Source organism: Triticum aestivum, chromosome 2A, assembly GCF_018294505.1.
Source record: "Triticum aestivum cultivar Chinese Spring chromosome 2A, IWGSC CS RefSeq v2.1, whole genome shotgun sequence".
NCBI lineage: Eukaryota > Viridiplantae > Streptophyta > Magnoliopsida > Poales > Poaceae > Triticum > Triticum aestivum.
The window spans coordinates 451628170-451638591 of record NC_057797.1 but is presented as its reverse complement, the minus strand read 5'-3'; the positions used below and the strand labels follow the sequence as shown (position 1 = coordinate 451638591).

Sequence of the window (10422 nt, the reverse complement as noted above, 5' to 3'; positions counted from 1 at the left end):
ATAAGAATAAGTATATGTGCGTATATATAAGCGTTTGTGTCCGTATTGTGTTAAAAGAAACATCATCATGTATGAGTGTAGATCCCGTGCAAAAAAATGTATGGCCGTATGGGAGTAGATCATGGCCGCAAACAGCCCCGATTTCCCTCCGCATAGTGATCTACTGGACCACCACAACGACGAGTTGTGCATAACTTACATGATTCATTGCATCTAAAAAATCATGAAAAGTCAAACAGAGTGCTTACCATCGTTGCTCGGACCTGCGCTCATATCTTTGACCATTGTGCCGGACATCATAATTGCCAGAGAGATGCGACTGCCCCTGGCGGATGACGCTATGATGACCACGGTCGATGGCTCCATGTGAAATCAGATTGAGGTCGTCTTGTACTAGGATTAGGTTAAATACTATTATGTATTGATTTTAATTAGTGATCCACGTGGGAATTTGGGCTTCTCAATTGGGCTAAATTTACCAGATAATCCTATTTGACAATCTCGGATGATCCGCAAAAAATACCGGATAATCCATATCCGTCGAATATTGCGAATACCATATCCGCCTGATATCTGGTTGACCAAACTCTGTATCTGCATCCATATCTGCCGGATTTTTACAAGTGCATACCATATCCTTAAAAAGGGATGCGGAAGCGGATTCAGAACGAAAACTATCCGTACCATTTACATCCTTACCCGCAAAGCCCCCCTAATTTGTATCCAGATCGCTGAACAGACCAATGCAGAACCATGTTGGATGGCAAAATACGTCTGGGCCGCGCAGTCCGGACGGTTGCGGCGATGTGAGGGTCGGTGTTGGAGATGCCCATGGAGAACATATAAAGATTATGAACGATTTGTTCACAAAATGGAAGGTATTTCCAATGACATCTTGGTTCGCTTTTTTGGGAAAAACTTTGTTTTTGCCACTCTAGTTTTTGACCACTTTGCTTATGCCACTCTAGAATTTGACATTTCACTTTTGCCACTCTTAGTTCTTGACAATACATCACAATTGCCATTTAATGGCAAAAGCAATAATTTTAGAGTGGCGTTGTGATGCATTGTGATGCATTGTCAAAATCTAAGAGTGGAAAAGGTGAAATTAAAAGTTATTGCTTTTGCCACAGAATGGCATTTGTGAAGTATTTTCAAAAACTAAGAGTGGCAAAAGTGATATGTCAAATTCTAGAGTGGCATAAGCAAAGTAGGCAAAACTAGAGTGGCAAAAACAAAGTATTCCCAAACCTTGGGATCCTTGTTTTTTGTAATTTGTAGAATATGTTTTTTTCGTTATTTCTTGTTCTCAAAAATCGGGGATGATCGAGATCTGTAGGTCCACACAATCTATCCCTTTGACCCAACGTACGAGAAGGGTTTGACCATGACAGTTTCCTCTTGCTTTGTGTGCCATGTTAGACCAAATCAATTTTGAGCACATGCATTGGATGACACCCCCTACCCCCACCCGCCTCGAAGTTGTGGAACCGACATTGTACATCTTTAACCTAGCTGGGGGTACAATGTTACATTTGTAATGTTACTAATGTAGTTGGTGCCCCATCGAAGTAGTGCATTGGGGATTTGAACAACTCACACACCACCCATACATTTTTCGGGCCACATGCAGGGTATATGGGGTCTTCTGATCGAGCACGTCTCCCTTGTGCGATTTATAGGCAACACACATATATGTGGGCTCCCTGACGTCTATATATATAATCCTTAACCGAGGGGCCCCACACAATCTATCCCTTTGACCCAACGCACGAGAAGGATTTGACCATGACAGTTTCCTATTGCTCTGTGTGCCATGTTAGACCAAATCAAGTTTGAGCACATGCGTTGGATGACACCCCCTCCCCCCCAGCCTCGAAGTTGGGAAACCGACATCGTACATCTTGAACCTAGCTTGGGGGTACGGTGTTTGGTTTGTAATGTAGTTGGTGCCACATCGAAGTTTTGCATTGGGGATTTGAAAACATCACACACCATCAAAACTTGGGGGGCTAAAAATATCATCTTCATCAAACATAGTATCTCCAAGCTTGTAGCTTTGCATATCATTAGCATCATGGATATTCAAAGAATTTATACTAACAACATTGCAATCATGCTCATCATTCAAAAATTTAGTGCCAAACATTTTATAGACTTCTTCTTCTAACACTTGAGCATAATTTTCCTTTCTATCATTTTCACGAAAGACATTAAAAAGATGAAGCATATGAGGCAGCCTCAATTCCATTTTTGTAGTTTTCTTTTATAGAATAAATTAGTGATAAAACAAGAAACTAAAAGATTCAATTGAAAGATCTAAAGGTATACCTTCAAGCACTCACCTCCCCGACAACAACGCCAAAAAAGAGCTTGATGTCTACTACGCAACCTTCTTCTTGTAGACTCGTGTTGGGCCTCCAAGCACAGAGTTTTGTAGGACAGTAGCAAATTTCCCTTAAGTGGATGACCTAAGGTTTATCAATCCGTGGGAGGCATAGCATGAAGATGGTCTCTCTCAAACAACCCTGCAACCAAATAACAAAGAGTCTCTTGTGTCCCCAACACACCCAATACAATGGTGAATTGTATAGGTGCACTAGTTCGGCGAAGAGATGGTGATACAAGTGCAATATGGATGGTAGATATAGATTTTTGTAATCTGGAAATATAAAAACAGCATGGTAACTAGTAAGAAAAGTGAGCGAAAACGGTATTGCAATGGTTGAAAACAAGGCCTAGGGTTCATACTTTCACTAGTGCAAGTTCTCTCAACAATTGTAACATAACTAGTCGCCGACTCGTGCATTCGCACGGGCTAGTGTATATTTTAGTTTGATTTTCTATTTTGTTTGAATTCAAATGTTTATTTCTTTTATACATGCTCTCATTCCATATTTTCATTTATCAATTTTGCATGTTCACATGTAAAAAAATTAAAATTCTTTACTCATGTGCCATATTGTGAAAAATATATATTCGCAAGTTTGGTAATATAAGTATAAAAATTGGAAAATAAATATCTACTCTAGATTCATAGTGTTACACCGGAGTAGCATTTTTGCAAACCGTTAAGTCCAAGCTGTTAAAGGCCAATGATATATAGGTATATGCATTAGCATTTCAGTCAGCAATAATATCATACAATATATCCTTGCGAAAATTATGGTTGGTTTACGCTATGCTACTAATTTACTTTAAATTTCTTGAGGCGCAATTCATACTACTCAGAGTTTAGAATGAGATATCTTCATTTTCTTTAATAACTATCTTTGATGGAGAAGTTAGATCAACTGATTAAATGAAAACGGTCATTGTACAAATCTTAGTTTGTGATATCGCTACACCTAATTCCAGTATCTAGACGTCAACATGTGCTGTTGCACAGGCTAGCACGAAAACACACATAATGGTGACATTTTTAGTATGTTCATTTTACAAATTCTTTCCATAATAATATAGAAAAATATCCAAATTATTATTATCCAGACATATTAAGTTCTCAACTCCTTTGAACTTTTCATAGGACAAAATACTATATTCTTTGAATAAGTTCCTTATTGCATGCATTATATGTTGTAATTTGGTGGTACAGTAATAAGATATAAAATAAAATGAGTTGAGGGACACCAGATGTTCGAATAACCTCAGTGACCTTTGAAGTATATATAGTACTATGTACAAACGGAAAGAAATAAGAGCTATACTATAGTATATAAAATGAAGACCAACTTACCAACTTATCAGTTAGACGTTCATTGGAATTGACGAAAAAAGTGGTCCCCACAATCTAATACTAAAATTGAAATATTAGACTTTAAACAAACGACATGAAAATAAAATACTAATTAAAAATATGTGGCAATTTTTCACAATTTTTCCCATTGAATTAGAAACTCATAATTAGGCATTTTACATATTCATATGATTGCGAGTGGTATCCCTCAAGAGGAGTACCATCACTAGGGCGCAATTGGACCTTAGGACAGTTAGAGTTACTGCCGCTGTTTACGGGGGCTTCCATTCAAAGCTTATCACACTTCTCCTTCTGACCTTCCAGCATTACCTCGGGACTTCTTTTATTTCTTAGCAATCAGTTATATAGTACATCATTTTTTGTTTGTCGTTCAGCATGAGTAATTGGCTATCTTGATATAAGTTATATAGTATTCTTTTTGCTTTCTAAGATTCTGTGGTATTGTTTTTTGGTTGATACACCATTGGAGATCTAACATGTATAGTTCTACTTCCAAATAAAATACATGTATAGTTATCTTTTGTCATAGCTAGTTATAATTGTGAACATTCAAATAAAGCATAATGCAATTTTATTTGTTCTGCACTTCTGCTTATCAGCTGTAGTAGTTTCTTATTTTGAACCGAGAACAATTCCATTCCACAAATGGCAAGAGCACATAAGTGCCGAAAAATGGAAAGATGTGGTATGATGTTGCATTAGATGGCATGTAACACATGTTTGATCACATCGACGATGTATATCTCAGAGAAGCTAATTAATCTCTTCTCATAACAATGACAAAAACATATAGTAGTAGGAACATATTACTTACTCGTACAAAAATATAAGAAGTTTTAGGTCACTACTTTAGTGATCTATAAAACGTCTTATATTTATTTACAGAGGGAGTGCACTATATATACTGGAAGCGAAACAATTTTTGATGATTTTTGTACAAATTACATACTGGAAGCGAAACAATTTTCAATGAGTTAAAGAAAAAGCTCTGTGATCTCTCTATAAATCATGCAATGGGAGCTCGACAAATACCTTACTGGATTATTAAGATGCTATCATGTTTCTCTACAATCTAGCTACATTGGAACACCAGAAGTAATTTCACTCATGAGAAGTTTATTCTACAAAGGCATGAGATGTATTCTGTATAAGGAGTTAAGGACACATAGTAAATTGCCAATTAATTAGTACTGATGCCTGTGTAGTATACATTTGAGGAAAAACTTGCCCGGACATAAAATTCATTTGATTCTTGGAAGTGGCGCTACCTTACTACAATATGTTACAAAATAGGCATACTTCTATTTTCTGTAATTTAATGAACACCACATTAGAATGCTCTGTACACAATGATTATGATCAACTTCAGTTATAAAAATCACTGTGAGGTGCACTATCAATCTGAAACTAACTTTGTATGATATTCAGAGCATCATATTAAGGGCTTGAATTTACTAAATGGCAAAAATGACAGATTAACTACCCGTGCGCTGATACAGAACATATACATCACAGCCAACTCTTGCAGATCATATCCAATGAACTACCGAATTAATATAAATGTGTGTTGTTTGTCAAACCTGCTGACTGTTGCAGTCACCAAGATTTCAATTTAATTTCTCGGGTTTCATTTGGACCTGTTGTTAGTAGTGTGACCAATAGTGTGACCAGCAGTGTGATTTTGTGGTTTATATAACCTCTGCAATGATAGAATGATAAGAAAAATTTGCAGGTGAAGTACATTCGTACTATGTTTAACATTGGATTTATCTTTTCCAGTAAAATAGCTTTCTTCCACTGAATTATTAATCCGGCAATCATACCATAATCATCACCCATCGTTATTGCTTTCACTCTTGTTTGTAAACTTTGCAGACTATCCGTATATGGAAAGTTAATGACCATAGAAGCTATGGGTGAAGGAACACAGTAAAAGATCACCACAAAGTATAAATCCCAAAACACGTGCTCTTCCAAATAAATTTTGAAACATAATAGCTTGCTACTTTACTCATGGTTTGGCATGTGGATTGCACAATGGTGTACCTCAGGTGGAGCACTGGCGGTCGGTGTTCCGTTGAAGTTGTACATCTTATTCAAGAGAAATGGTAGAATAGCAAGACTGGATACTTCCATATAGGGGCTTGAGGCCATCGCTTATGTGGCAAAGAGAGTGTTCCATGTGGAGTCCATGTCCGACACCCATTACTGAAATGCTCAAGCAGGACACAACATCCGAGTCAGCGACGCCCTCCATTTTTGCAGCCCGCATAGGCACCTTGACTTGCTATATAGCCACAAGGCATGCATGCTATACATGTACAATTTGATTAATAAACAACTACAAAGATAAAATAGGTCATCTATGGGGGAGCGAGTACCTGTGGTGAGTGCCAACCACATCAATAGACATGGACGATGTCATCTAGACAAAACGATCATATTGTTGTTATTGTCTCAACAAAGTATTGCTTGTCTCTGGTGGCTTGATATGCTAGATATATAAGTATCTGCACAATGGTGCCATGCATCTCATTATCCACATGGAAAACCTCTGTAGATGACTACCAGATTTGATGACAGTAGTTATGAAGAGAGAATAAATATGATTGAAGTTGTTGATACAGGTCGTGAGTTGCGACTCACATGGCACGAAGACACTGGCGTGTAGATGTAGCGAAGCTGACCTCCCAATCAGGTTCCGGCTAGATGTGCTAGTACATATATACGTAAGCACATCCATACAAATTAAAAGAGAAGTATTTGTTCCAACATCTAGCACACACATGTGAGATTCAATTGATGTCAATAGATTCTTGATCATACAAGCCTTTAGATTCACGAAGCTCTACTTGAACATGTATATACACGTACATGTACAAACCTCCTAATCTAGCACGTACAACCGGCAGGGATGGGGGCGTCACCACGGTGAAGAACAACGGAGCGCAGCGGAGGTCGGGGAAGGAAGTGGGTTGAAGGAGCTTCTCCGGAGGTCAGGGTGGTGAGGACGCAGGACCATCAGCAAAGATCAAGATGGGGGGAGAGCCGTCATAGGTCGGGGTAGAGGAGGCGCAGGACCACCGGAGAGGTAGGGCTGGGAGGTGGCGGCGGAGATCGAGGTGGGCGTGGCATAGCTTCTAGAGGAGCGAGCAAAAATAACACTTTGGGGAGGAGACGGAGATGAAGATGGTTGGATGGCTTTTGGGCCATAGAATGGGCTAGCCCCACGCAGGAGGCACACGACCGTGATTAAAATTTCCCTGGGCTAAAAATGACGGCCCATATGATCTCCTACCACCGTGAACGGATTGTATAGTTAATCTACACCGTAATAATTCGGTCCCACCAGATTAACGGCTGGTAATTTCTAATTAACGTGGTAATTTCTAGGGAGTCTGTAATTAGTATAGGTATAGATAGATAGATAGATAGATAGATAGATAGATAGATTAGATCATATGGCAATCCCTCAACGTGCAACAAAAGTCACTCCAAAGTTCCTATCGCGGAGAACATAAGATGAAATTGCTTGTAGGGTACGAAACCACCTCAAAGTTATTCTTTCTGATCTACCCATTGAATTATTCCTGTAAGTGTCACAAACAGCTCTAGAGTTCGTAGTAAAATAACAGCATATGATACACATCAACCAACCCTAATGTCACCTAGATACTCCAATGTCACCACAAGTAACCGTGGGTCAATTATACAATATGCATCAAACAACTTCAGATTCATAATATTCAATCCAACACAAAGAACCTCAAAGAGTGCCCCAAGATTTCTACCGGAGAAACAAGGACGAAGACGTGCATCAACCCCTATGCATAGATTACACCAATGTCACCTCGGGAATCCGCGAGTTGAGTGCCAAAACATACATCAAGTGAATCATTAGAACAATCCATTGCCACCACGGGTATCCCACGCAGGACATACATCCAGTGTCCTCAAATCCATAAAAGTATTCAATCCGATAATAATGATACCTCAAAGGTGAAACTAAATTCATCACAACAAGATAGAGGGGGGGGAAACAACATATGATACAACTATAGTAACAAAGCTCACGGCACATCAAGACCGTGCCAAATCAAGAACATGAGAGAGAGAGAGAGATCAAACACATAACTACTGGTACACACCCTCAGCCCTGAGGGTGAACTACTCCCTCCTCGTTATGGAGACTGTCGGGATGATGTAGATGGCCACCGGTGATGGTTTCCCCCTTGGGCAGGGTGCCGGAACGGGCTCCCGGTTGGTTTTTCATGGCTACAAAGGCTTGCGGCGGTGGAACTCCCGATCTAGGTTTCTTTTCGGGGGTCTTGATATTTATAGGAATTTTTGGCATCGGTTTCACGTCAGGGGGTCCATGAGGCAGCGAAAAGGTAGGGGGCGCGTCTTAGGGGGGCGCCCCCACCCTTGTGGATGCCTCATGGCTCCTCTGGTCCATCTCCGAATCTTCGGGGGCTTCTTCCGGTCTATAAAAAATCGTCGTAATGTTTCAGCTCATTTGGACTCCGTTTGGCATTCCTTTTCTATAAAACTCCAAAACAAGGAAAAAACAAAAACTGGCACTAGGCTCTAGGTTAATAGGTTAGTCCCATATATAATACAAAATAGCATATAAATGCATATACAGCATCCAAGATGGATAATATAATAGCATAGAACAATCAAAAGTTATAGATATGTTGGAGACGTATCACCGGGCACGTTGGGTTAGGCCCCAAGCAGTGCATGGACACGTGGTGAGAGAATGTTGCACGTGCAACGGTTTGTCATGATGACCAGTCAATCCAACATCCACTTCGCGTAATTACTGCGGGTTGTCGGGTTGTGGGACTGTAGCAGTTAATGTAAAACGGTAACTTTCTAAAGAGTCACGCCCTTCCCCCACGTCTTTTCCCTTAAGAGAGAAAAAACGCGAAGGGGCACTGCTCATTCATCGTCCGCCTCATCCCTCCACCATCTTCTTCCACAAGCCAAGTAATTGCTCTCCTTCCTCGCCCACACTCGCCACCGATTCCCATCTAGCTTCCTTTCCCATCCCCGCCGCAGCTCAAAGAGATGGGGAACAAAACTGCCGCCCCCAAGGGGAAGCGGGCGACTGCCGCGAAGGAGGTGGCCGCCGAGGGGAGCAAGAAGGGAGCGGCAGAGTGTAGGGGAACGTAGTATTTCAAAAAATTTCCTACGATCACGCAAGATCTATCTAGGAGAAGCATAGCAACGAGCGGGGAGAGTGTGTCCACGTACCCTCGTAGACTGAAAGTGGAAGCGTTTAATAACACGGTTGATGTAGTCGAACGTCTTCGCGATCCAACCGATCAAGTACCGAACGCACATAACCTCCATGATCTACACACATTCATCTCAGTGATGTCCCTCGTACTCTTGATCTAGCTGAGGCCGAGGGTGAGTTCTGTCGGCACAACGGCGTGTTGACGGTGATGATTAAGTTACCGATGCAGGGCTTAGCCAAAGCACTACGACAATATGACCGAAGTGTAAAACTGTGGAGGGGGCACCGCACACGGCTAAAGATCAACTTGTGTGTCTTTGGGGTGCCCCCCTTCCCATGTATATAAAGGAGGGGGGAAGAGGAGGCCAGCCTAGGAGGGGCGCGCCTATAGGGGAGTCCAACTAGGATTCCCAATCCTAGTTGGAGTCCCCTTCCTTTTCCAAGAGGGAAGAGAGGGAAGGAGTAGGAGAGGGAGAAAGAAAGAGGGGGGCACTGCCCCCTCCCTAGTGCAATTCGGACCAGCCCATGGGGGGCGCATGGCCTCCCCTTGTGGCCCTTCTCTCCTTTCCACTAAGGCCCATGAAGGCCCAATACTTCCCCCGTCAAATTCTTGTAACTCTCAGGTACTCCGAAAAATACCCGAACCACTCAGAACCTCTCCGATGACCGAATATAGCCTTCCAATATATCGCCTTTACGTCTCGACCATTTCGAGACTCCTCGTCATGTCCGTGATCTCATCCAGGACTCCGAACAAACTTCGTTGATCAAATCACATAACTCATAATACAAATCATCATCGACCATTAAGCGTGCGGATCCTACGGGTTCGAGAACTATGTAGACATGACTGAGACACATGTCCGATCAATAACCAATAGCGAAACCTGGATGCTCATATTGGCTCCTACATATTCTACGAAGATCTTTATCGGTCAAACCGCATAACAACATACATTGTTCCCTTTGTCATCGGTATGTTACTTGCCCAAGATTCGATCATCGGTATCATCATACCTATTTCAATCTCGTTATTGGCAAGTCTCTTTACTCGTTCCGTAATGCATCATCATGTGACCAACTGATTAGTCACATTGATTGCAAGGCTTATAGTGATGTGCATTACCGAGAGGGCCTAAAGATACCTCCCCGATACACAGAGTGACAAATCTTAATCTCGATCTATGCCAACCCAACAAACACCTTCAAAGACATTTGTAGAGCATCATTATAATCACCCAGTTACGTTGTGACATTTGATAGCACACAAGGTGTTACTCCGCTATTCGGTAGTTGCATAATCTCATAGTCAAAGGAACATGTATAAGTCATGATGAAAACAATAGCAATAAAACTAAACGATCATTATGCTAAGCTAACGGATGGGTGTTGTCCATCACATCATTCTCTAATGATGTCA

At 41.1% G+C, this 10422-nt stretch overlaps 1 long non-coding RNA gene across 3 annotated transcripts; it reads right to left on the bottom strand.

Moving 5' to 3' along the window:
• Positions 1-2562: 2562 nt before the first annotated feature.
• On the bottom strand, positions 2563-6895 carry LOC123185397 (uncharacterized). 3 transcript variants are annotated; one of them, XR_006493370.1, is made up of 4 exons: positions 6642-6895; positions 6404-6532; positions 6139-6267; positions 2563-6068 (listed from the first exon to the last, which is right to left on the bottom strand). It is a non-coding gene; the product is annotated as an uncharacterized lncRNA (long non-coding RNA). The 3 variants fall into 3 exon arrangements; XR_006493368.1 differs by having other exon boundaries at positions 6404-6895; XR_006493369.1 differs by having other exon boundaries at positions 2563-5965; positions 6404-6895.
• Positions 6896-10422: the final 3527 nt, after the last annotated feature.